The sequence below is a fragment of the Symphalangus syndactylus genome, chromosome 13, assembly GCF_028878055.3.
Source record: "Symphalangus syndactylus isolate Jambi chromosome 13, NHGRI_mSymSyn1-v2.1_pri, whole genome shotgun sequence".
Classification (NCBI taxonomy): domain Eukaryota; kingdom Metazoa; phylum Chordata; class Mammalia; order Primates; family Hylobatidae; genus Symphalangus; species Symphalangus syndactylus.
Window position 1 is genome coordinate 108,229,301 of NC_072435.2, and position 27,713 is coordinate 108,257,013.

The window sequence follows — 27,713 nt, forward strand, 5'->3', positions numbered from 1 at the left end:
AGAGAAGGGGGTGGTGGAGGAGGGAAAAGGGGGTGGTGGAGGAGGGAGAGGGGGTGATGAAGATGGAGGAGGGAGGGGGTGGTGGAGGAGGGAGAGGGGGTGGTGGAGGAGGGAGAAGGGGTAATGAAGGTGGAGGAGGGAGAGGGGTGGTGAAGGTGGAGGAGGGAGAGGGAGGAAGAGGAGGGAGAGGGGCGATAAAGAAGGTAGGGGGGTGGTGGAGGAAGGCGGCAGTGGTGTTCCTAACCCTTGATCTTGGCTTGTTAACCCTTTCTGAGCTTCCCTTTAGTGGGGGGATGAGGATCGTGGGCTGTTTCCACATTTAAGGGCAGAGCTGAGTGAAGGGTGGTGTTGGTGCTCGAGGGTCACGCGCGGGTGGCTTTGCCGCGGTGGTGGCAGCGGTGGCAGAGGCGACACCGCTGGAGGCGGCGGAGGGACGGGCCCACCAACGCTGCAGGCCGGTAAGGCGGGCGGGGGCTGCGGGCCATCAGGTCCTGCCCTCCCGAGCTGCAGCACGCGCTGGCTGGGGTTCGTGGGGGGTCCCGTGGGGGCGCGGCCGGGACGCTGGACGCTGCCTCCCGGAATGGGGCTGCTGGAACGGGAGGATGCGCTAGAACCGGGGGTGGGGCGACTAGGGACTTGGGGGCGGGGAGACGGCGCAGGACCCACGCTATCCTTTGGGATTTTGAGGAGCAGGTCCGGCAAGGCCCCCCAACGTGGCTGCTCCTGCGAGTCTCCGAGAGGGGAACAGGTGGTCGCGGGGTGGCTGCGGCGAAGGTAGCTCCTCTCTGGTAGCCACGGGGTGTCGATGTGCACTTTTACCCAGGCTCGATGTGTGCCTCTCCTGGAGCCGGCTGGGACCCTGCGTCAGGCTTTGGTCAAGGATCTTTCGAAGGGATAGGAAGACGGGAAACTCAGAAAGTGCTGAAATCTGGGCACTAGAGAGACAGTGTGTCTGATTTTTACCCGCATCCTCACTCCCACTCCAGGTCATAGCACGTTCCCTGGATCAAGGTTTCCATAGTTAATCAGAGGGCGTCTCCGCCCCCCACCCCAACCCCATCCTGACAATATATCCTTTTGATTTCACCTCCTAAACCAGGTGTTGCAAACTCAGATGCACACAGGGCCAGGCAGATGCACAATGGGCCCAACTCTTACCTGGTTTCAATTACGCACCAGGCGCTGTCTGGAGTTGTTCATTCATTGAATCCTCACCACGCTCCCTGAACTTGCTACCTGTGATGACCCTGATTTTACAGATAGGGAAACAGGTAGGCAAGGTGAAAGTAACTTACCCAAGATCACATGAGTAGCAAGTGCCAAGTCAGGATGGGACTCCAGACAGGCGGCTCCAGAGTCCTGGCTCTTAACCACGCTGCTGTGCTGAGCAGTTGAGCTGTGGGGGTCACCAGGAGCCCCACCAGGGAGACTTACAGCTGCCAGGCAGGATTGCAGACCCTGTGTGGCCAGACTGTCCAATTTCTTGTCTCAGCCTCCTGAGTAGCTGGGACTACAGGCATGCACCACCACGTCTGGCTAATTTTTGTACATTTTAGTAGAGATGGGGTTTCACCATGTTGGCCAGGCTGGTCTCAAACTTCTGACCTCAGGTGATCCACCCGCCTCGGCCTCCCAAAGTGCTGGTATTACAAACTTGAGCCACCTCACCCGGCCTTAATTTTTGTATTTTTAGTAGAGACGGGGTCTTGCCATGATGGCCAGGCTGGTCTCAAACTCCTGACCTCCAGTTATCTGCCTGCCTTGGTCTCCCAAAGTGCTGGGATTACAGGCATGAGTCACTGCACCCAGCCCTAAGTTCTTATTTTCACACCCCTGAAGCTCAGATCCGGCCCCACATAATTTGGTGGAGAGAAGAATTTGGGTGGAGGGAAGAATTTTCTTTTGGAAGGTGTGGCTATACAATAAAAATGACAGTGTTCACACTGGTCTTACTCTTGTCAGGGCCCTGGGACCCTGAGCTATTCCCTCTTATAAAACTTTTTTTTTTTTAATTATTGTATTTTTTTTTTCAATAGAAATGTTCTTTTTTTTTTTTTTTTTTTTTTTTTTTTTTTTTGAGATAGAATCTCTCTCTGTCACCCAGGCTGGAGTGCAGTCGCATGAAAATGGCTCATTGCAGCCTTGACCTCCCAGGCTCAAGCTCTCCTTCTGCCTCAGCCTCCTGGGAAGCTAGTAACACAGGCATATGCCACTGTTACCGGAAAGGGATTCTGATCCAGATCCCAAGAGAGGGTCCTTGGATCTCATGCAAAAAAAAAATTCGGGGCGAGTCCACAGAGTAAAGTGAAAGCAAGTTTTTTAAGAAAATAAAGGAATAAAAAATGGCTACTCCATAGGCAGAGCAGCAGCATGGGCTGCGCAGCTGCTTATACTTATTGTTACATCTTGGTTATATGGTAAACGAGGGGCAGATTATTCATGAATTTTCTACGAAAGGGGTAGGCAATTTCCAGAACTGAGGGTTCCTCCCCTTTTTAGACCAAGTAGGGTAACTTCCTGATGTTGCCATGGTATTTGTAACTGTCATGCTGCCGGTGAGTGTGTCTCTTAGCATGCTAATGCATTGTAATTAGCGTATAATGAGCCGTGAGGATGATCAGAGGTCACATTTGTCGCCATCTTGGTTTTGGTGGGTTTTGGCTGGCTTCTTTACCGTATGCTGTTTCATCAGCAAAGTCTTTGTGACCTGTATCTTGTGCCTACCTCCTATCTCATCCTGTGACTTAGAATGCCTAACCTGGGAATGCAGCTCAGTAGGTCTCAGCCTTATTTTACCCAGCCCCTATTCAAGATGGAGTTGCTCTGGTTCAAATGCTTCTGACACCATCATGCCCAGCTATTTTTTTTTTTTTTTTTTTTTTTGTAGAGATGGGGCCTCACTTTGTTAGGCAGGCTGGTCTTGAACTCCTGGGCTTAAGCAATCCTCTCGCCTTGACCTTCCAAAGTGCTAAAATTACAGGTGTGAGCCACTGCGCCTGGCCTAGTCTTCAAGTTTTTTGGGAGCCGTGGCTCTGTCTTCCTCATTCTTGTATCCCCACATGTCACACATACTGCATTTCACATAATGATATTCAGGAAGTACTGAATCAAATGTAATTAACTCAAGTAAAGTAGAGATTCAGTCTCTTAGACACCCGCCTCAGGCAAGAAATCTCTCTTCCCCTCTGAGTTATAATGGAAGTCACTCTTCTCAAGCTTGTAGGATAAAGAGCAGCACAGACTCTGACATAAGACACCTTTGTTTTCCTCGATGCCACCCCTGAATTCAAAGTCATTTTGTCCCTATGTGGGTGTCAAGCGGCTAGGAAAATGGGCCCAGCATGAGACAGTTTCAAACAGTGCAGCTTTTTATTATGCAGAGGTAACAGGGTTTCTGGCAGCATGACCCCAGCAATAGTGGCTGTCTGTGACTGTTACCTCAGAGCCTGGGAAGAAAACAAGCTTTTAAGAGTATGAGTCGATCAAAGGGTGCTACTGACTTCACCTTTTGCTAGAGGGCCAGAATCCAGCAACTAACAATGAGTCTTCAAAAAGCAACAAAACAAAACAAAAAACTTCCTAAGAAACCAACCCAAAACAAAACAACAAAAACAGAATGGAGAGAAATCTGGGAAAATCCTACAGAGGATTGTAAATCTTTGGGAGGTAGAATGGCCAGAACTAGATTTCTGTCATTTTGGTTCTACCTGAACCAAAACGTGGCCCAAGAAGGACTCAGTGATGTGCCCTATGAACTTCATTAGGGATTGATGGGTTCAATAAGCTCCTATTGCAAAAATGTGAACATAGCAACCACTTACATTTTAGTCTGAACTAGCCACTTTCTGACAGCTAGGAGTTGCAAAGTCAACTGCCTACAGGGTCCGAGCATGAAATGTCAACAACTGAAGCAGGCAGAGCCAGAAAATACAAGAGTGGTGGGAATATAGTGAGTCGGGAACACATGCTCCATCTACAGGAGCAGCAGCAACTCAGCTCTGGGCAATATTACCATGAAAAATTACAGATTCTATGTTACTGTATGTTTTGGGAAGTTGGAAATCTAGATTTTTTTTACATGAAATCTTCCAATTAAAAAATGTAAAAAAAATTTATTATTTTACTAGTTCTTCCTCTTTCTTCATTATAGGTTCCTCTGAAAATCTGATTAAAGCTATCGTGCCTGGGAAACTACAGCACATACTTTTTTTGTATACAATTTCAAGAGATTCATAGACAGCCTCCCCCAATCCCATGGCGTCTTTTATACTTTCCAAGAGTGGATCTGATTGGTTAGATTTACCACTGTCAAATAGGTCGCACTTCCATTGGGCAGAGTTTCATTTGTGGTCTCCCCCTCATGTTCTGATTGGCTGCTTTTGGCTTGAGCACCGATTCTGAGTCCCATAGGGACCACAGCGGCAGAGCTGGCTTCACCCAAAGCACGGCTCAAACAGACCTTTCAGAACAAAGTATCCCAGGGATTACTTTTCTCAGAATTAATCTGTGGGCACCTGTATCATTTGAACTTCATGAACTGCCCTCCAGAATGCCTCCTCCCTCACCTTCTCTTCCCAAATTTTCACCATTTGGAAAACTCCTCTTGCTCCTTTTCATCTTTCCTCTTGTATTAAACAAAAATTCTGGTAAAGCCATTATGTTTAATTTTTATGATCTTGTTTAAAAGATTAGCTGTATTACATCAAAGTCATACAAGTACATAGTTTAAAAGTCAGATTATAACATATTTATAACAAAATATTAGTTTCTGTTCCTCTGTTCCTGGTCCATCCCTAGAGATGACTACTGCCAACTCCCTTAGCTGTTTCTTTTCTGTCTTCTTTTTAATTTTTTTGGAGACAGGGTTTCACTCTGTCACCCAGGCTCTAGTGCGGTGGTGTGATCATGGCTCACTGCAGCCTTGACCTCTTGGGCTCAAGCCATCCTCCTGCCTCAGCCTCCTGAGTAGCTGGGACCACAGGTGTGCACCACCATAACTGGCCAAGTTGTTTCTTATGTCATTCCCCCATCTTCATATTTCTAATCTCGATTTTGACATATTTCCAGTTATTTCATTCACTCTCTCACTGACTCATTAATTAGCTGATGAAGTAAACACATATACAAGAAGCCTCTACTATAGGCTAAGGGCTGTCTAGGGTGCTATGGATAGAGAGAGGAACAAAAACAGATACAGTGTCTATTTCTATCTCTTTCTCTCTCTGTCAGTTTGTCTTCCTGTCTGTCTCTCATTCACTATTTTTATCTCTTTGCCTCTTTGTCTCAACCATTTTGTCTCTGTTCTCTGCCTCTCTCTCCACATCTCTTTGGATTTAACATAAAAAACTCTCTTTCTTTTTATCTCTGTCTTTCTATATCTCCCCACCCCCTGTCTTTCCCATCTCCCACGCCCTTCTTAAAAGGGCGTGACTATAAAAGGGTGCTCTCCAGGTGAGGCCATTTTTAACCAAGGACTTAGCAGACACTTTTGTCTTGTCTTTTTTTTTTTTTTTTTTCTGAGATGGAGTCTCACAATGTCGCCCAGGCTGGAGTGCAGTGGCGCGATCTCGGCTCACTGCAAGCTCTGCCTCCCGGGTTTCCGCCATTCTCCTGCCTCAGCCTCCCGAGTAGTTGGGACCACTGGTGCCTGCCACCATGCCCGGCTAATTTTTTTTTTTTTTTTTATTTTTAGTAGTGATGGGGTTTCGCCTTTTTAGCCAGGATGGTCTCGATCTCCTGACCTCGTGATCTGCCCACCTCGGCCTCCCAAAGTGCTGGGATTACAGGCGTAAGCCACCGTGCCTGGCCTGTCTTGTCTTTTGTATACAGTATTTGAGGGCGGGGGCGAGTTGGGGAAGTTAGCTGGTTTGCACTTTAATGTAGTTTAGTCAAGATAGTCTTTTTATGAACCAATTTGTGCAGATTGGTTTGCAAGATGTGACTAAAATATCAAATCCCTACACTGTCAAAGCACTAATGGATTGGGAAGGTACATTACAGAAGAGTGTTTTCTTGTAGGAATTACACTGACATTCAAAATTAAATTTTCTTGATACCGAGTCCACTGCATTCCACACTGGCTTTGTGGGGAATTTAAATCCAAGTTCTTCGTGAGTACTCTAATAGACAAGAACTGTGGTAATTAAATTAGAAGGCAAAAATTGTTCCTTGGTTACTTCCTGCAAGTTTTCTTACCTTGGGAGAATATTAGTGAGGAATAATGTTTAGCAGAGTTGTATTAGTCTGTTCTCATGCTGCTAATAAAGACATACCTGAGACTGGGTAATTTATAGAGGAAAGAGATTTAATTGACTCATGGTTCCACATGACTGGGGAGGCCTCACAATCACGGTGGAAGAGCAAGGGACGTCTTACATGGTGGCAGGCCAGAGGGAACGCATGTGCAAGGGAACTCCCCTTTATAAAACCATCAGACCTCGTGAAGCTTATTCACTATCATGAGAAAAGCATGGGAAGGACCTGCCCCTATGATTCAATTACCTCCCACTGGGTCCCTCCCATGACGTGGGAATTATGGGAGCCATAATTTAAGATTTGGATGGGGACACAGCCAAATTGTATTAAGAGTCTTGACAAAATTAAGATTATTCAGCCTTTATGGAAATGAGCAGGTCCACAAATGACTCAAAATATTTGGGGGGAAAAGAAGTAGGTAGCTTGGGAAGTGTTTTAGGATTTTCCTTCTCTCCCTCCTGCTCTCCCTTCCTGCCTTCTTTCCCTCTTTCTTTCCCATTTCCCTTTCTGTTTAGTTTTCCTTCCCTCTATACTATGCCTGGGTTAGTAATCTGTTGTGCTTGAACCAAAGCTGAACTGACACTGAAGACACACGTGTTCAGTCCCACTTTTGCTGCTCACCAGCTACGTGACCTTGTGAAAGTTATTCAGCTTCTCTGGGCTTATTTTCTTTCTCCGTTGAATAAGACGTTTTGGACCAGATGACCTCTAATGTTTTTCCCAGATCTAAGATTCCTTGACACACCTACCAACAAACGTTTCAATTTTAATATGTTTTTTTTTTCTTGTTATGAAGAGGGCAAACTCATTAAACAATTTGGAAAAAATCAAAAAAGGATAAGTGAAAACTATCCACAATTCCATCATCCGAAGAACCAATGTGAACACTTTGGGGCAATTTTCTTTGTCTTTGTTTGATATATAATTTCACACATCATGATTGTTTATATTGTGCACGACAGTTTTGTATCCTTTTTTTATTTCCTCCTAAGCATGTCTCTGTGTCTTGCCTGTCTTCATGAACATTACGATGATGATGATTTTTTAGAGACAGGGTCTCACTCTGTTACCCAGGCTGGAGTGCACTGGTGCAATTGTAGCTCACTGCAGCCTCCAACTCCTGGGCTTGAGCAGTTCTCCCATGTCGGCCTGCCAAAGTGATGAGATTACAGGCATGAACCACCATGCCTGGCCATGAAAAACGTTTTTTTTTTTTTTTGAGATAGGGTCTCCCTCTGTTGCCGAGGCTGAAGTGCAGTGTCGTGATCATAGCTCACTGCAGCCTTGACATCCTGGACTTAAGCAATCCTTCTACGTCAGCCTCCCAAGTAGTTGGGACTACAGGCAAGCACCACCATGTCCAGCTAGCTTTTTTTTTTTCTTTTTTTTTTTTTTTAGTATTTTTTGTAGAGATGGGGTTTCACTATGTTGCCCAGGCTGGTCTTGAACTTTTGGGCTGAAGTGATCCACCTGCCTCGGCTTCCCAATGTGCTGGGATTACAGGTGTGAGCCTGTCCACGAACAACATTTTTAATGTGTATGTAATATTTCATTGAGTGGCCATGTCTGGATTTACATAACCACTCTCTGGTTGGCAGACATTTTTGTTGATGCCAGCTTTTCTCTTATGGCTATTTGTGATGCATATCTTTGTTCATGAATATTTCTCCATCTTTTTATTTTCCTTGAGTTTATGGCTCTTTCAATGGTTCTATTTGTGTTTCCTGGCAAACATGGATAAATGCCCCAGAAACTTGCTGGGTGGGTGGCTTCGTGAATTTTCCCTGGAATTAAAACTTACTTTGCCTCCCATAACTGAATTGACTGTATGTCAGAGGGAGGACAGTGGCTGGGAGGTAACTCTGACTTTCATGCTTTATTAAGTACTCACTTGCCTGCAGCCTCACTTCTTTTAGGTATGACCTAATTTTCATTGAGTTTTTTATCTGCGTGGCTAATAATGACATTATCATCAATGACAATAATAACAGCTACTGTTTTAAGAGTTTGTTCAATAGTGCCAGGTATTGTCCACTGTCTCATTCCATCCTTACAACAGCCCCTCTGAAGTCACTATTTTCAACATTTTGCAGTTGAGGAAACTGAGGCACAGAAAAGTTGAGTTCTTTTCTCAAGGTCAGATAGGGAATAGGATTTGCGCCAAGTATCTCTTTATCCAAGAGTTTGACCTCTGAAGCACTATATTCCTCTCCTTGCCCCCATATTCGCCCTCCTAGAAACATCTGTAATTAAAAAAAAAAAATAGAAGAAAAGGAGGAGATTGATAAAGGGATGGAAGGAAGAAGGAACCATCCTTTGCATTTCCCTAATGTCTAGCAGCAGCTCTGCATTAAGAGCCAGGAGACTTGGGTTCCTCTTCTAGCCTTACTATTCAATTGCTGTGTGGCCTTGAGCAAACTACATCCCATATCCATGCCTCAGTTTATAATCTACAAAATTAAAGGGCTGGCCATGTGCAGTGGCTCATGCTTGTAACCCCAGCACGTTGGGAGGCCTAGGCAGGCGGATCACTTGAGGTCAGCAGTTCGAGATCAGCCTGACCAACATGGTGAAACCCCATCTTTACTAAAAATACAAAAATTAGCCAGGTGGTTGTGGCAGATGCCTGTAGTCCCAACTACTTGTGAGGCCAAGTCAGGAGAATTGCTTGAGCCTGGGAGGTGAAGGTCGCAGTGAGCTGATATCGTGCCATTGCACTCCAGCCTGAGTGACAGAGCGAGACCCTGTCTCAAAAAAAATAAATAAATACATAAGTTAAAGGGCTAAATTATAGAGTCTTTATGGACTCTGAGGCTCTTAAGATTCTCTGATTGACCCTAGGTTGGTGGGAGGGGACTCAGAAGCAATTATGGCTGCAGAAAACGGGGAAACCAAGGTTCAAAGAAGTCTGCAGCATCACAAAAACTATCAGGCCCTGTTGGGTCTTTCACATGTAAATATCTGAGACTTTGTATTTTGGGGTCTCTTCGGGAATAGATTTAATGAAGGTTGAACACAAAAGGAGAATAGCGTTAAGAATATCTGGACACCACAGGGAACCCAAGAGCAGGAGCAAGGGAACCAGATGTTTCTGTTCATACCTACACTCCTGGCAACATCATGCCTCTCACTCTGACACCGTTCTCTACGCTCCAGGGCCCCGGAAGTTGCTGGGTTTTCAGATATTTGAGCGTGAACTAACACCTCCCGCCTCAATCTAGGAGAAAGAATCTGATTGGTCCAGCCAGGGTCACATGGTCTACTTCTGATCCAATTAACTGTGTCAGGCTGGGGGTGTGGTCCAAACACAGGGGCTGCCTCTGGAGGAGTGGGGACCTCAGGCGTCATTCCTGGGTGTGATGGCTCAGAAGTCCAGGGACAGAATTGCTCCATGGGGGCACACCCTTGATGGTCTCACAGTGCGGCAAGAGCTCCTGCAGTTGTTATTAAGGATGGAACTTTAAATTACTTACTTCCGCTTTATGTGAAGTGGCTTTCCCGGGAAGGAATGAAAAAAACTGAGAACACCAAGGGGAGCCAATTATTGTTTGTTTGAGGCTTTGAAGTGTGCACGTGTGCAGAGGGACAGTGTATTAGTCAGGGTTCTCTAGAGGGACAGGATTAATAGGATAGATGTATATATAAAGGAAGTTTATTGAGGAGTATTGACTCACACTATCACAAGGTGAAGTCCCACGGTAGGCTGTCTGCAAGCTGAGAAGCAAGAAAGCCAGTCTGAGTCCCAAAACCTCAAAAGTAGGGAAGCTCACAGTGCAGCCTTCAGTCAGCGGTCAAAGGCCCAAGAGCCCCTGGCAAACCACTAGTGTAGGTCCAGGAGTCCGAAAGCGCTGAAGAACTTGGAGTCCGATGTTCAAAGGCAGGAAGCATCTAGCACGGGAGAAAGATGCAGGCCGGAAGACTCAGCCAGTGTAGTCCTTCCACTTTCCTCTGCCTGCTTTTAGCGAAGCCGCCAGCAGCTGATTAGGTGGTGCTCACCCAGATTGAGGGTGGGTCTGCCTCTCCTAGTTCACTGACACAAATGTTAGTCTCCATTGGCAACACCCTCACAGATACACCCAGGAACAATACTTTGCATCCTTCAATCCAATCAAGTTGATTATAGTCAGTTTCAGTCAAGTTTTCTCTGATGATTTCCCACATAGTGATATTCACTAAGGGAGACTTCCCAGTTGAAAACCTGGATGGCCTCATCACTGCACATTGAGTCCCGTTTCTTGAAAAGGTTACGCTGGGCGCAGTGGCTCACACCTGTAATCCCAGCACTTTGGGAGTTCGAGACAGGTGGATCATTAGAGGTCAGGAGTTCGAGACCAGCCTGGCCAACATGGTGAAACCCCGTCTCTACTAAAAATACAAAAATTAGCCGGGTGTGGTGGTGCGTGCCTGTAGTTCCAGCTACTCAGGAGGCTGAGGCAGGAGAATCGCTTGGACTTGGGGGGCAGAGTTTGCAGTGAGCCGAGATCCTGTGCCACTGCACTCCAGCCTGGGCGACAGAGTGAAACTCTGTCTCAAAGAAAAAAAAAGTTGGTTAAAATGGCCAGGCAGTGCACTTGTGTGCCAAAAGGAATGTTCTAGAGAATCAACACACCTCAAATCCTGATGTTGAGATTCAATAAGGACCAAGAGCCCTTTAGATAAGTAGAACTCAAACTTTAGATTGTTTAGGAACTACCCAGGGTGCTTGTTGATATGCAGATTCTTGGATCCCCCAGAAATTCTGTGGGACCAAGGAGGTGGAGGTGTGGATTGGGGATTTTTAGCAAGTGCCTCAAGGTAAGTCTGATGCTGGTAGTCTGATCCATATGATTACTTTTCATATGTAAAAAGAAGAAAAAAATCCGTGAAATTCTTCCCCAGTGAAATCTGATGTGTCATATAAAGGTTGAGCTGCTTCAGGTGATATAGCAGGTGAGGAGCTCAGAGTTCTCCCCATTCTACCCTGTGCTGTGCCCTCCACGCTTGTGTTAATAAAACCACTATTTATTTATTAGCTGCTGGAGGTATTGGGGACAAAGTAATGAATAAAATAAACCAAATTCCAGTTCTCATGGGACTCTTCTACCTGCAGGGAAGGCAGGCAATACACAAATTAGCTAATAAGTAACTTGCAGGTTGTGCTAAGTGCTGTGAAGGCAAATATAGCCGTGGGGAGGGGACAGAAATACTGGAAGGGGGATGTCAGGCCATCTGAAAAGGCATTTGAGTAAGGACCTGGATGCAGTGAGGGAGTAAGGCATGAGATTTATGAGGAAAATGTTCCAGGAAGAAGGCATGGCAAGGGTGAAAGCTATGAGGCTGGAATAAGCTAAGAGTATTACAAGAAGATCAAGCAGGGGAATGAAGCTAGAGGGAGTGTGCAGACAGGGGGGTAGGGGCCAGGTCACCTGCAGCCTTGCCTATGATTTTGCACAGGCTCTGTGCATAGTAAGGTGTTTGTATTTCATTTTAGGAATGATGGAAACCATGTCCTCATGTAATCTTCTCAACAATCTTATGAAGAAGGTCCTACTATTTATGGCCATTTTACAGTTAGGGAAACTGAGGCATAGACAGATGAAGACATTCACAACTTCTAAGTGGGAATATGAGGATTTGGACCTCAGGGGGACTTCAGAGGCTACTGTTCACTACCACACAATACCATCTCCTATATATCTCAGGAGTTAAGCATCAAATTCTACATGGTAGATCCCTTATGGAGCTGCAGTAGGGTATAGTGTGAAGTTATTTTGGCCACTTGCTAGTTGTCTCTTCTTGGGTTAGGAATTTACATTTCTGAGCTATGTAAAATGAGAAGGCTATTTTCCCATCTAATTCATTTTATTGGGTTTTGATGAAGAAGAATACATGTGCTTTATAAACTATAAAATGCAACATAAGTATTGCGAATCATCTCCACTGAGTTTGATTTAACCCTTGTTTCCTTTGAGAAAGACAAAAGTCCCTTCTGATTTGTGGAAATTTGAAACCTCATTGAATCAACTCTTGGGTCAAAGGGAAATCACACTGAAATTATGAAATATTTAGAGAAAGGTAATAAAAATATGTATCAGTTTCTTTAGGATATAGCTAGTGCAGTGTGCAAAGGCAAATCCATAGTCAATACAGTTCTTCTGAGAGTGAAAGTATCACATAATGATGACAATCATGAGCTCTGGAATCAGACTTGGATTGAAATCTGAATTTCGTCACTTCCCAGCTATGTGATCTTGGATAATTGCTTAACCTCTCTGGGTCTTAGAGTTAGTCCAGTTTTATTATCTGGGAAGTGGCAATGGTAGTAACCTACCTGATAGGGTTTTATGCTGGCTGTTCCCTCTGCTTGGAACGTTTGTCTTGTGTGGTTGGCTCTCTTATTTCATTCAGGTTTTTGTACAGCATCACAGCCCCTTATGCTTTATTTTTCTTTATCTCATTTATGACTTCCTGACCTTATATTGTGTATTTATTTTTTGTTTGTTTCCTTCTATAGAGGTCATCTATGTGAGAGTAGAGAATTTGTCTTGGTCATTGCTGAACCTCTGGGAACTAGAGCAGTGTTTGGCACATGGAAAGTTTACGGCGCATCTGTTGAATGAATGAGTGGGTGCATGGGGGGCTGAGCAGAAGGCTAAGACAATGGATAAAAGGGCTTAGCAGAGCTCCTCGCTCACTGTGAGCCCTCGGTGAATGTTGGAGGTTTGCTCTTGGCTTCGACTCCTTCTTACAAGGTGAACTCTTCAAAAATCTAGATTATAATCTTCTTGAAGGAAAGAAAGTGCCTTTCACAGTTCTGTGTTTTCTGCTCATGCTAGGCACATCGAGGTGGCTGAGTGAATGCTTTCATTGAGAGAACTGAGTTATATGGAATTGAGATTAGTGCCTCTATAATGTCTATCGTTCCTTTTATTGCTGGGCACAATTAAGTTGCTCAATAAATATTTGTTAAGCAAATGAACGAACAAAAACAATCCTTTTATGCATGCCATTAAATGGAGTGGACTGTGGAAATGTAGACGTATTAGTCTGTTCTCATGCTGCTAATAAAGACACACCTGAGGCCGGGCGCGGTGGCTCAAGCCTGTAATCCCAGCACTTTGGGAGGCTGAGGCGGGCGGATCACGAGGTCAGGAGATCGAGACCATCCTTGCTAACACGGTGAAACTCTGTCTCTACTAAAAATACAAAAAATTAGCCAGGTGTGTTGGCGGGCGCCTGTAATCCCAGCTACTCGGGAGGCTGAGGCAGGAGAATGGCGTGAACCCGGGAGGCGGAGCTTGCAGTGAGCCGAGATCGCACTCCAGCCTGGGGGACAGAGAAAGACTCCGTCTCAAAAAAAAAAAAAAAAAAAAAAAGACACACCTGAGACTGGGTAATTTATAAAGGAAAGGAGGTTTAATGAACTCACAGTTCTATATAGCTGGAGAGGCCTCCCAATCATGGCAGAAGGTGAAAGAGGAGCAAAGGCATGTCTTACATGATGACAGGCAAGAAAGTGCATGCAGGGGAACAACTGCCATATATGAAACCATCAGATCTTGTGAGACTTATTCACTATCATGAAAACAGCATGGGAAAAAACCTGCTCTCATGATTCAATTATCTCCCACGGGGTCCCTCCCACAACATGTGGGGATTATGGGAGCTACAATTCAAGATGACATTTGGGTGGAGACACAGCCAAATCATATCAATATATAAACTCAAATTCAAAGAGACGCTCAATGCCTGGGTGCATTATTTAGATCCTGCGAGGCCTCCTGCCTCGCTCTTTCTCTGTCTCCACCGCATTCTCAGCAGCTGCACTTTGTCTTCTCCAAGGCCAGTTAAGCCTGTTTTCTGGGGGTGTGGGGCCTGTGGGTGTAGAACTGAACCCAGATCCCACTCTGCCCTTACCAAGAAGCCAGTGGACATAGGAGGCAGATGGTAACCTGGCAATTAGACCACAGTGTGACATGTGGAGCAGCACAGGGGTACCAGGAACATTCTAAAGGGGCTGTAATTCAGCTGGGGGAATCTGGAAGGCTACTCGGAGGTACAGACACCTAAAGTGAAATCTGAAGGTTGGGCAGAGATTAAACTGGGGGAGGAGAAAGGAGTGGGATTCTTGGGGGAAGCAGGGAGAGTGTTCCAGGCAGGAGGAACAGCATATGCAAAGGCCTTGAGGCAGGAGAAACACAGGGTTTCTGGTATGGATGAAGGAAGAAGACCAGGCTGGTAGAGGGGGCGATTAGTAGAATTATTGAGAGATGAGGCTAGAGGGGGAAGTGGGGGCCAACCCAGGAGGGTTGGTACACCCAAAGCTCCTGCCCAGGCCTCACTGCTCACTGGCCCACCTTATTCCTGCCTCTCAACTTTGTTCTCAGGCTTCCTCTTATAAACTGTGCTTTCTCTCCTCCTTAGGGCTAATCAAATTCCTGGTGACTTCAGCCCATTTAACTCCCCATCCCTAGTATCTGTCTCCAACTCTGCTCCTGCAACAAATAAAAACAACCCTTAATCTCTCAGTTCCAATCACCACGGCCTCCTTGCTGTTCCTCGAACATCTCTAAGAACATGCCCTGCCTCAGGACCTTTGCATTGGCTGTTCCCTCAGCCTGGAATTCTCTTCCCTGGGAGATTTGCCTGGCTCTCCCATTTCCTCCAGGTCTCAACATACTTGACACCTCCCCTGACCAACCTGTTTAACATTACACCTCCTCTCACTTTCTAGCCATCTCTGGCTTGCTTTATTTCTTTTTAATCACAACAATGAATACTTTATAAATCCATTTGTTCATTCGTCTCTTGTCTGTCTCCCCTGCCCCCTGCACCATTTGCTCCATGAGGGCAGGGACCTTGTCTGTATCCCTGGTAAGTGGAACACAGAAGATGCATAATTAACATTTGTGGAATGAAAAAATAGTAAATTGTGGTGGCTCATGCCTGTAATCCCGGCACTTTGAGAAGCTAAGGTGGGCAGATCACTTGAGGTCAGGAGTTCAAGACCAGCTTGGCCAACGCAGTGAAATTCTATCTCTACTAAAAATATAAAAATTAGCTGGGCGTGATAGTGCACACCTGTAATCCCAGCTATTTGGGAGGCCGAGGCAGGAGGATCGCTTGAACCCAGGATGGGGAGGTTGCAGTGAGCTGAGATCATGCCACTGTACTCCAGCCTGGGTGACAGAGCAAGACTCCATCTCAAAAAAAAATAAAAAATAAAAGAAAATAATAATGGGGCCAGGCTCTGGACCGCTTGTATCATAGACTTTAACTGATTTCATTTACATGACACTGATTTCTTCATCTTTGATTTTCACCCATTAGTACTGAGAAAACAGGCTCAGAGAGGACAACGGATTTGCCTAGGGTCACAGAGCCAGTGAGTGGCACAGCTGGAGTGGCACTTCAGTGTGGCTGTTTCCACTGAGCTCTTGCAGCCACCAGCCTCGGAGACCACCCTGCTGAGTGAGGATTCCAGTCTTGACTCAATCACCTTTCACCCAGTGACCTTGAGCAGGTCCTTTCTCTCTGGTGTTAGAATCCCATAAGCCATAGAATACCGGAAAGCCCATGTTGTTTCTGTAACCTACAAAGATAGCACAGCCCCTCCTCATTCCATGAGTCCCCCAGTGGGGTGGACATCAGGGCCCAGTGTCATGGAAATGGCTCATGGGATGACTCAGATTTGGCTCAGGCTCAGGGCTGCATTGTTTTAGAGCTGAAACAGAGCACCTTAGGACCGCTGGATGAATTTGAATGGCAGTTATATTTTGTTCAACCTAAAGTGTGTTTGAAATAATTATATTTAATTTCTATGTTTAAAAATTGAGAAATCTCACGTAAAATTCCAGATTTCCACTTTTCTTAAAATCTAAAACTAATCCCAGATAGCAACACTTAGGTGATATTGAGGAGCACCTTTAAAAAAATTAGTTAATTAAGAGATGCGGTCTCACTCTGTTGCCCAGGCTGGAGTGCAATCATAGCTCAACCTTGACACCTTAGGCTCAAGTGATCTTCCTGCCTCAGCCTCCAGAGTAGTTGGAAATACAGGCATGTGCCACCACACCCAGCTAATTCTAGAAAAGTGTTTTTTAGTTTTTGGGTTTTTTTAGTAGAGATGGACTCTCACTATATTCACTATATTGCCTAGACTGGTTTTGCACTCCTGGCCTCAAGGGATCCTCCCACCTCAGCCTCCTAAGTAGCTGGTACCACAGGTGTATGCCACCACATCCAGATAATTAATTTTTAAAAATAGGGACGGGGCTTGCTATGTTGCCCAGGCTGGCATCAAACTCCTGGGCTCAATGATCCTCCCACCTCAGCCTCCTGAGTAGCTGGGACCACAGGTGTGTGCCACCACACCCAGATAATTAAAAAAAATTTTTAAGAGATGGGGTCTTACTATGTTACCCAGGCTGATCTTGATCTCCTGGCCTCAAGCGATCCTCCCACCTCAGCCTCTCAAAGTGCTGGGATTGCAGGTGTGTGTGAGCCACTGCGCTGGTCCTGCAGAGCGCCATTCTATGGGCATGTGCCTCCTTGTTTGCTCCCTGTCCCATGAGGTCACTTCTCTCATTTAGTAGTCCCTGTAGCCATTTGAGTTGGAGACCTCTGGTAAGTTTTATTTTATTTGAGCTGAACTTCAGTACTGGTTAAGCGCAGGCTGTGACGTGCTGAACTTTTCACTTTCAGAATGGCATCCAGTAAATCAATCCTGGGTATGATGCCATGCCGGGCTGTTCTTACAGATGCCATGGGAATTGTGTGGCTCCATTTCTGCACTCTGCATTGTTTTGGTGATTTGTGCTCAGAAATGAAATCGCTGCTTGGATACTGCTAGATTGCAGGGACAGATAACTCAGTAGAACTCCTCTCCTGCCTTTGAGACAGTCTGTGATGTATTGCCATTTATTTCTTTTCATCTGTGGTTTTATGTTTGTGTCTGCTGCATTCTGAAGTCTTAATTCAGGAGCCCGAGCCAGGTCATCCAGTTAAAAACTTCCTGGCACGCATCGCTATGGTGATTACAATTGTCTCTCAGTATCCCCGGGGTTGGTTCTGGGACCCCCTTGGATACCAAAATCTGTGAGTTCTCAAGTCGCTGACGTAAAATGGTGTAGTATTCGCATGTAACCTATGCATGTCCTCTTGTATACTTTAAATCACCTTGAGATTATTTAAATACCTAATACAATGTAAATGCTATGTAAATAGTTGTTATACTGTATTGTTGGTTGGGCATAGTGGGTCATGCCTGTAATCCTAGCACTTTGGGAGGCTGAGGTGGGTGCATCCCTTGAGGCCAGGAGTTCAAGACCGCCTGGGTAACATGGCGAAATCCTGCCTCTACCAAAAATACAAAAATTAGCCAGTCTCATAACCTGGTCTCAAAATAAATAAATAAATAGATTAAAATTAAAATAAAATAGTTGTTATACTGTATTGTTTTAAAATAGTTATTATTATTTTTTGAGATGGAGTCTCTGTCACCCAGGCTGGAGTGCAGTGGTGTGATCTTGTTTCACTGCAACTTCTGCCTCCCAGGTTCAAGTGACTCTTCTGCCTCAGCTTCCCAAGTAGCTGGGATTACAGGTGCACGCCACCATGCCCGGCTAATTTTTGTATTTTTAGTAGAGATGGGGTTTCACCATGTCAGCCAGGCTGTTCTTGAACTCCTGACCTCAAGTGATCTGCCCCCTCAGCCTCCCAAAGTGCTGGGATTATAGGCATGAGCCACTGTCCCTGACTGCTGTATTAGTTTTTATTTTGGAAAATTTTCGATCTGTGGTTGGTTGAATCCGTGGATGCAGAACCTGCAGATACTGATGGCCGACTGTATACCCTTGTTTGTGTGCTGACTTGAGTGTGTGTCTCCTCTGTGGCAGAGACAGTAATGTTCCTCAGGTGGTCCCGGCACTTCTCCATTCCCAGCCCCTTGTAGTTAAGCGGGGCCACATGACTCATTGCTGTTAATGGGCTGTGAGCAGAAGGGGCATACATCACCCCCAGGCTTAAGCCTGGGAAAGTCTGTGTGAGTTTTCTGTGTGCTTTTTTCTGCTGTATGGAGTCTGAAGGCCTCATGGTGAAAATGTGGAATCAGGGTATCATTTGAACTTGGTGTTATGGTCTGAACATTATGTCTCCCTAACTTTCTATGTTGAAATTCCAGCCCGCAACATTAGGTGAGGGGATGGGGCTTTGGGAAATGATTAGGACCTGAGAGTGGTGCCCTTATGAATGGGATTAGCACCCTAATAAGAAGAGACACCAGAGAGCTTGCTGCCTCTCTCTCTCTGCTCATGTGAGGATACAAGGAAAAGATGATCATCTGTAAACCAGAAAGGGGACGCTCACTGGAACCCAATCTGATGGTACCTTGATTGTGAACTTCTCAGCCTCCAGAATTGTGAGAAACAAATGTTTGCTGTTTGAGCTGCCAAAATTTGTGCTAATTTGTTATAGCTGCCAGAGCTGATTAAAACACCTGGATTTCTGAGTTACTAGACCTGCAGCAGACTCTGTGAGGGAGGAGTAAACTTTTGTTGTGTTAAGCTGGCGGGATTTTGGTGTGTTTGTTACACAGCAGAACCTAGTCCATCCTGACTGATACATTCTCTATTAGAATTGATGAGTAGGAACTGCACATCCATGTCTAGAAAAGCTCTTGACAGCCAGTGCTCAAGAAATATTACAGAATGAATAAAAGAACAATTATGGTTTGTGTTATTAGACTATACATATACCTACTGTTTTTCTCATAGATGGTGCATTAGATTGGAAGACCATCTTCCTGGGAAGGAAAGAAGAACCAACTCTTGTTGAGTGCTATCTGTTGTGCTAATTATTATCCACATCTAAAGATAAAATGAGGTCCAGGGAGATTAGACAGTTATCCTGGAGTTATAGAGCTATCTAAGAGTGGTTCTGCTAGAATGACTCCTATCCATCTTTTCAGTTGTCTTTAGGCCTTGACTTTAATGCCACCTCCTCAGGGAAGCCTTCCTTGATGACTAGACTAGATTAGTTGTCACTGTTATATGCTCCCCTAACTCCTGGTACTTCCCCCATATAACACCTACTTTCCTTCAGATTTTGAGTGCTCTGAGAGTAGATCCTATGTCTGTTTTGCTCAATGTGGTATATCCAGCACCTAGTATAGTACCTGGTACATAGTAAATGCTCAATATATGTTTGTTGGTTGAATAAAGACAGTCAGAAAACTTAGACTTCTGTTTCGGTACTGCCTCTAATCAGTTGTGTTATTTTGGACCAATAGTTTTATCTCTTTGAATTCTAGTATTCTCATTTGTACAAAAAGGGTGCTTGATTAAATTTGTTCTTTTTGGCTCTAGTAGTCCACAATTATTTCATTCACAAAGTACCTTCTCATTCCTTTTCTGGGCCTACTTTTGGGTCACCTTCTGGCCTCTTATTCCATCTATTTTCCTGGAATAATTGACAGAATTGGGAATTGAACCCAGGCAGTCTAACTACAGAGTCCATAATTTTAACTGCTCATTCCACCCACATACCCACCCACCCATCTCTCTATTTATGCAATCTTCTTTCTTCCACCCACTTACACAATCATCCATCCATCCATCCATCCTTCCATCCATCTCATCATCTATCTAATAATCCCTCCCTCCATTTATTCATTCGAGTATCTTCTGTCCAAATATCCATCCATTTTTCAGCAAATACTTTTGAAGTGAGTATTCCATGCTAGGCCCTGTGCTGGGGTCCTTGGGTTCCAGCAAAAACAAAACACACTCGGTTCCTGCTCTCGTGGAGCTCTCAGTCTAATTAGTACTGGGGAACTTCTCTTTAGTTGCTATCGATGTGGGAGGTTGAAATAATGTCCAATGTGTAGCTGGAGCTCTTTGGTTGATTTTATTGTATTGGTTTTTGTATCCTCATAGATAATGTAATGGTACTTTATTATTATTATTATGCATAAAGGTATTGATTAATTAATTCACCAATGTTCATTGAGCACTCGCTATATTCCAGGCATTGTGTTCGATGCATGCAAGGCCCAACTTTTCCACAACTCTAGAGGGCATTACTCACGTGGTATTCTATTTGATTCTGGAGTTGCACAGCATAGTGGAAACAGGCATTTGTCACTCTCCTGAAGGAGTCCACAGCCTAGCATAGTAATTAAGAGCTTGGGCTCTGGGTCTGGACAGCCTGGTTTTGAGTCCCATTTCCACACTTACTGGCTATGTAATTTTGTCAAATCACTTCACCTCTCTGTGCTTCCATTTTTCTCACCTGTAAAATAAGGATAATAACTGCTAATTCAGTGAGTTTTTACATGGCTATGAGTTAATTCATGAAAAAGCTCTCAGAATAGTACTTAGCACCTAGTAAATGCTCAGTAAAAAGATCGGTGAGCAGCTTAGATATATCTCTTACTTGGTGGCTTTCTTTAATGGTTTTTCAGATGGGAAACTGAGTCAAGAGCATAACCTAGCCTAACCTGACATGATAAGCTAAAGCCAGAGCCTATGATAATCAATTAGTGACTATTTACTGATCCAGAGGGTATGTAATCATGCAGCAAAATATTTCCCTTAGTTGAGATACTCCATTTTTGAATGTTTCACTACTGACAACTTCCAAGCCCTCTCCCTCTTCCTTTCCCTTTTGCCCCAAATCTGGGTAAGCCAATAAGAAATCCTGTGCACTACCTTTTTTGGCATTGGTGGAGAAGTTCACCCACCCATGCAGGACCATCACTCAACCCCACCCCCCTAACCACAATAAAAACCAAAGCCATTGCCCCTCCCTTTGCTCAAGCCATTCCAGACCAGCTTGGGTGTTTTTCCTGCTCTTCTCAGAAAGAAACATTATGTGAGTTAATGATTATTTCCATACTCTTGGTGCATATGTGGCATCATAATTCTTGACATTCAAGCCAATTTTGGGTAGAGTATTGATTTCCATCCTCCCTGGGGGCAACCACACAATACCAATGCTAACTGAGAATGAAATTTGGAAGAAAAATGGAAGTTCTACTTGGCCTGAAAAAAATGACCCAGCTCCTATGCTGCAGCAGTTCCATTTCTTTGACAGTACTGGAGAGAATACATAGACATGTGTGAAGGGAACAGCTCCATAGACCATGACACATCTGGCATGGGCTACTCGGCCACCATTAAAACAGTTATGTAGGTTGGTATGTATGGACGAAGGGCAGGTTCTCAAAACATCACTGAGTGAGAAAAGCAAGATAATTTGTTAAATATGTTCATGGTCTCTTCATTTTTTTGTTTCTTATTTTTGAGACAGGACCTTGCTCTCTTGCCCAGGCTGGAGTGCAGTGGTATGATCATGGCTCACTGCAGCCTTGAATTCCTGGACTCAAGTGACCCTCCTACCTTAGCCTCCTGAGTAGCTGGGACCACAGGCCTGTGCCACAATGACTGGCTAACTTTTAAATTTGTTGTCGAGATAGGGTCTCATGATGTTGCCTAGGTCATATGGTCTCTATACAGTTAACTTTTGTGTATGGTGTAAGGTAGGGAGTCAAAGTTTTGGTTTCTATTAGTATCCACATGGATATCCAATTGATCCAGCACTATTTATTCAAACAACCATTATTTTCCCCTTCCTGTGCTCTCAAACTGCAGTAATGCCTTCATTGTAAATCAGGTGACTGGATATGTGTGGCTCTGCTTTAGGACTTAGTATTGTTCTATCAGTCTTTTGTCCATTATTTTGTTAATAGCACCATATTTTTAATAACTATAGTTTTGAGTAAGACTTGAAATCTGGTAGTTTAAGTTTTCCACCCTTCTTCTATATTGCTTGATTTTTGTTAGATTGTTTGCATATCTATATAAATTTTAGAATCAGCTAATAAACTTCAATAAAAGTAGACCCTAGATTTTTATTTGGATTCTAGTGAATCCATAAACCATTTGGGGGACAATTAAAATCGTAATATTAAATCTTCCAATCCATGGTCATGGGACATTTCTCCATTTATGTAAATTTTGTTTAACTCCTTTTTGTAATGTTTGTTGTTGTCAGTGTAGAGGTCTTGCTCATCTTTTGTTAAATTTATTCGTAGGTTGTTAACATTTTTGGATTCTGTGGTAGATGGCATTGCATTTTACATTTCCTTTTTTCTACTGTTTGTTGCTAGTGTAGTATATGGACAGAAGGAAGACACATTAACCTTCTCCCACCCAAACTTTTTCCATGACTTCATATATCTGCATAAAATCACAGGAAAAAGCTTGGAACTGTATACACCAAACTGACACAGTGGTTATTTTTGGGGAGGAGGAGAGGGAACTGTGATTGTTGAGAAAAGATGGTGTTCAAGAGGGAATTGAGCTTTATGTGTCCCGTTTTCATTCTTATAAAGAAGGGAATGTTTTAATGTATTATTTGTGTCATTAAAAATCTATTAAAAGAGGCCAGTTGCATTGGCTAATGCTTGTAATCCCAGCATTTTGGGAGGCTGAGGCAGGCAGCTCACTTGAGCCCGGGAGTTTGAGACCAGCCTGGGCAACATGGTAAAACTCCATCTCTACTAAAAATGCAAAAAAATTAGCCAGGCATAGTGGTGTGTGCCTGTAGTCCCAAGTCTGGGAGTACAGCCTTGGGAGGCTGAGGTGGGATGATCACCTGAGCCTGGGAGGTTGAGGCTAAAGTGAGATGTGGTTGTGCTTTGGCGATGGGAGTGAGACCCTGTTTCAAAAAAAAAAATTATGTTAAAAGAAAAAAGTAAATGACCTATCCCCAATCCTGGATGGGAGTATGTATGTGATTGATGACTTTGGGAAACCCAGAGACTTCCACTTGTGTCAGGAAGGTGCATGAAACAAGTTTGTAATTAAAAGCATGAACATCTGGTTGCCCTCTGAAGAGAGACTGTTAACTGAGACTCTATAGAAGTCTCTATAGAAGTCTCATATAGAAGGAGCATAGACTGGTCAGCATATGTGTCCAGAACTGTCCAGAAAAGAGGATTCCTAGACCTATAGGCAAGAGAAGCTGACTCATGCATCAGGCAAATCCCTAGAATGGAGCGACCCAACATTGTGATTGTCCAGTTGACTGTGATTCCAGGACTACGAATAACTTCTGTCTTAGGCTGGGTTCTCCTAGAAGCAGACCCCAAGACAAGGATTTTGAGTGCAAGAGTTTATTTGGTGGGTAATTCCATGAAGCACTAGTAGGGCACCACAGTTGCTGAGGGCAACTGTGCTCAATCCTGCAGAGGACTTCTGGGAGGCTAGGTTGAACATACTGCCATGTCGTGCATGGTGTGCAAAGTTGTGCACGTGAGGAAGTATTCTTCATTCACATCAGTCATCCATCAGTTGAGGAAAGCTACAAGGAGTGTTATCTCATTGACACTTCTGACCTGCTCTATCCACTGACTTAGCATGCTTGGGAAGCCAGAAAACAGAAGTTGTCAATTCAGTGTGCAAAGAAAGGTGATAGGGACATCAGTAGTGTGGGCTATAGCTTCCCGAATATATTCGGAATAGGAAGTAATGTGCTTAGTGAAGAAGGTGAGTTTTTGTCCCCCTGAATGATTCTGGCTTTCAATGGAATCAATAAATCAGCCATCTGATTTATACATCATACTCTTATGAGTTTGGCTGGTCTGAGTCTAGACAGACCACCCCCTTTTGAGAGTACTTGGTAAAATTGAATTCCTTAGACTGTAAAACCCTAGAGATCAAGTGTGGAGACTGAAAAATGAAAAATTGCAGCAGGCGGGGGTCATGAATAAGTGAAGTGGGAGGAGGAAGGAGATAATGCACACAAAGTACTCAGCACAGCACCTGGCATATCGTAAGTGCTTAATAGAAGTTACCAATAGCAGCAGCAGCAGCAGCAGCAGCAACTACTATTTCTGGGGACAGCTTTAAGAACGGCATGGAATCTAAGCATAACTCATTGAAAGGGTGCCGAAAAATTTAGGGAACTAGCCACGAAGAGCTTTAAAAAAAAAAGTCTCCTTGCCTAATACTGGCCTCTTGTATAGACCTTGTAATTAGGATGACAGTCATTTTCTATTAATTGCAGACTATGATTTTTTTAGGTGTGAGGTTAATTGGTAATATGGGTGTGTAACATGTTCCCCTCAGATATCTTAGATGCCAGTAATTAACCTCTCTGTCCCACAGTGCAGCCATTAATCATTTGTCTGCTCAGCATTCTGCTGTCAGCGTCTTTCCACACTGCCTGCTGCATTGGCTTTGACATATTATCAGGACCAACATGGAAGAATAGAAAAACGAGTTGTAGTGTGTGTGTAGCAAGACCAAGTTAACTTTCAATTCATGTGGCCAAGATGGCAGCTGGTTTATCCATGCAGCACCACGAGGCTCAGTGCTGGGTGCTTATAAGCCTTATAAGGGCCTGTGGGAATGTTTGCATCCTAGAAAGAAGTTGTAGCCTCTGAAATATAAGAAGAAAACCATAAAACTGAATTTAAATTAATACATGTTTCATCTCATGCCTACACAACATAACATTGCATCAGCTACTCAATGGTGACTCAACCCCCAGTTCTCTCTATATTTTATGTGGTTACATTTTAATATTTTTATAAATTGAGGTGAGAACCTCTACTGTCAAGTTGTCCAGGGTTTGTATTGACCCTGCCCTGGGCACAGGCTACTGTTGCAATTTGATTTGTAGGAATTTGGTTTATTCAGAAGGCCCTGAATAAATGGATTAGTTATAGCTTGGAATATTTTTCAACTTGCTCGCCAAATTTTTTGGATGTTCTTTGGGACTTAAAAATTTTAACTGTAAAAGAAAATGTATGCTTGTTGAAATAGAATAAATACAACCATGTATAAAGCAAAATGTTAGTGGTATCCCATCACCCTTCCCGTCTCTAACTGATATTAAAAAAATGTTAAATGCAGTGTTTCTTAAACTTTCTTAGGGGTTGGAGAGACTTGGCACACAGCTGTCCTGATTTTGCCCCCTGCATAGTGGTTAACAGGCACACCATTTCTGTCACTAACTATCCCAGTGACTTCAGATAAGTGGCTTCACCCTCTCTGAGCCTCAGCCTTCTGGAGTGCATCACGGGATGGTAACAGTGTCTGCCGCGGGGTTGCTGTGAGGACTCAATGAGTAACTCTGCAGAGAGAACTCAGCTTCGTACCCGGTACAATTTATATGCTTAATGAGGGCATTATTTCCTAACCCTGAACCCTGAGCCTGGTGAAAAGAGATTGCATAACGTATATTCCTGAATCACAGTGGTGCAATTTTCCAATGTTTGCAGATTTAGGGCACTCCCTGGGGGTATAATTAGAATCAGATTTTAGAAAAGGTTGATCCACTCAGTCATCTGTTTTCTTCTTCTTAATTTAAATACAGGGCATACTGCAAGGTGCTCTCCCCAGGTTGTGCTGAATAATTAATGCCAGCTCTGATAATCCTGCCTGACTTAAAAATGGTTCATTATTACCGATAACAACCATGACAATTTACTGAGAGCTCACTGCCTGCCCTAAGTCCTTTTTCTGTCATAGGGTCTGAAGTTAAGCAGTTGGGATTGTGAGACAGAGATCTGAGTTCCATCCTACTCTGGTCTCCTCCAAGCAGTATGTCTTCAGTCAAATAACTTCCCCACTCTCTGAGCCACTGTTTCTTCAACTGTAAAATGGGACACTATTAGCTACTCACTGCTCTGTCTGAGACCACCTTGGCCTGGACTTCACTGTCCATATCACTATCAGCATTTTGGTCAAAACCATTCAACAAGTCTCTAGGAAGTTCCAAACTTTCCCAAGTCTTCCGTCTTCTTTTGAACCTTCCAAACTGTTCCAACCTCTGTCTGTTGCCCAATTCCAAAGTCATTTCCACATTTTGGGCTATCTTTACAGCAGTGTCCCACTACCTCAGTACCAATTTACGGTATTAGTCTGTCCTCATGCTGCTAATAAAGACGTACCCAAGACTGGGTAATTTATAAAGAAAAGAGGTTTAACTGACTCACAGTTCCACGTGGCTGGGGAGGCCTCAGGAAACCTACAATCATGGTGGAAGTCACCTTTTCACAGGATGGCAGGAGAGAGAATGCATGCAAGCAGGGGAAATGCCAGAAGCTTATAAAACCATCAGATCTCATGAGACTCACTCATTATCACGAGAACAGCATGGGGAGGAACCACCCCCATGATTCAATTACCTTCACCTGGTCCTGCCCTTGACATGTGGGGATTACCAGGATTATAATTCAAGGTGAGATTTGAGTGGGGACACAGAGCCAAACCATATCAGTAGCTGTATTGAGGATTAAATGCACAATTAATGCAAAACTCCTAGGCTGAAGTTGGCAGGCTGCAAGCGCTTGATAAATGTTAACTTTTATTATTGTCTTCATGTTCTTTAACCCTTACAGCAGTCCTTTGGGGTAAATAGGAAAAATGTTTGGTTCATTTCCTAGGACATACCTCTGAAAAAACAGGAGTCTTCAACATTTAATTCTATTTCCTTTTATAATCTTTTGCACAATGTATTTGGGAATGGGGATGTAAATTTGCCCAATCCAACAAAGTGGATTTGTACATTATATTCATGCCACTGAAAGTGAGTGAGCCAGGGCTCTGTGAATCAGCATGGGTGAATCCCCCAAAAAACGTGCCAAGAAAATAAAATCAAATTGCACAAAAAAGTACATATAGACTATTTTTTAACATAAAGTTTAAAAATATGCACAGAAACTATATAAAGTTAGGGATAAACATTATACAAATAGATTATAAATAGACTGGGCACAGTGGCTCATGCCTGTAATCCCAGCACTTTGGGAGGCTGAGGTGGGCGGATCACTTGAGCACAGGAGTTCATTACCAGCCTGGGCAACGTGGCAAAACCACGTCTCTATAAAAAACGCAAAAAATTAGCCAGGTGTAGCGGCGCACACCTGTGTAGCCTGTGGTCCCAGCTACTTGGGAGGCTGAGGTAGGAGGATTGCTTGAGCCTGGGAGGTCGAGGCTGCAGTGAGCTGTGATCATGCCACTGCACTTCAGCCTGGGTGACAGAGCGAGACTTTGTCTTCAAAAAACAAACAAACAAGCCAAATAGGTAATAAAAGTATAAAAATAGCATAAGGCTGGAGTAACACCTACTTCAGAATAGAGGCTTCCTCTGCAGAGGCAGAGGTGGGTATTGCTGAGGAGGGGCACACAAGAGCCTTCAGATAGATTGGGGATGTTTACTTCTTAATCTGCTCCTGGGGCTATTTATTCTTCTTCAAGCCTTTCAAAATTGTCTCAAGTAGGTAACAGTAATTTAAAAACTTGCAACTCAGCCATAGGGTGGGTTTTGTTGGCTTCTTTAACCAAGTCCTTTAACCTTCTTTAATCCCCATTCCTTCCACTCCTTCATAGTGCCTTTCTAACAAAGCCCTCTGCCTTTCTAACAAAGCCCCCTCTAACAAAGCCTGCCCCCAGGCTCAAAATGGAGCT

At 44.1% G+C, this 27,713-nt stretch overlaps 1 protein-coding gene across 2 annotated transcripts in view; it reads left to right on the forward strand.

Annotated features, from left to right (window-relative positions):
* The first annotated feature begins 327 nt into the window (after positions 1-327).
* The window catches only part of RPH3A (rabphilin 3A), a 331,945-nt gene continuing 304,559 nt past the window's right edge, over positions 328-27,713 (forward strand). For both annotated transcript variants that reach the window (XM_055236769.2, XM_063614450.1), the window contains exon 1: positions 328-458. The gene's annotated coding sequence lies outside the window, so the exon portion shown is untranslated. The remainder of the gene's footprint in view (positions 459-27,713) is intronic.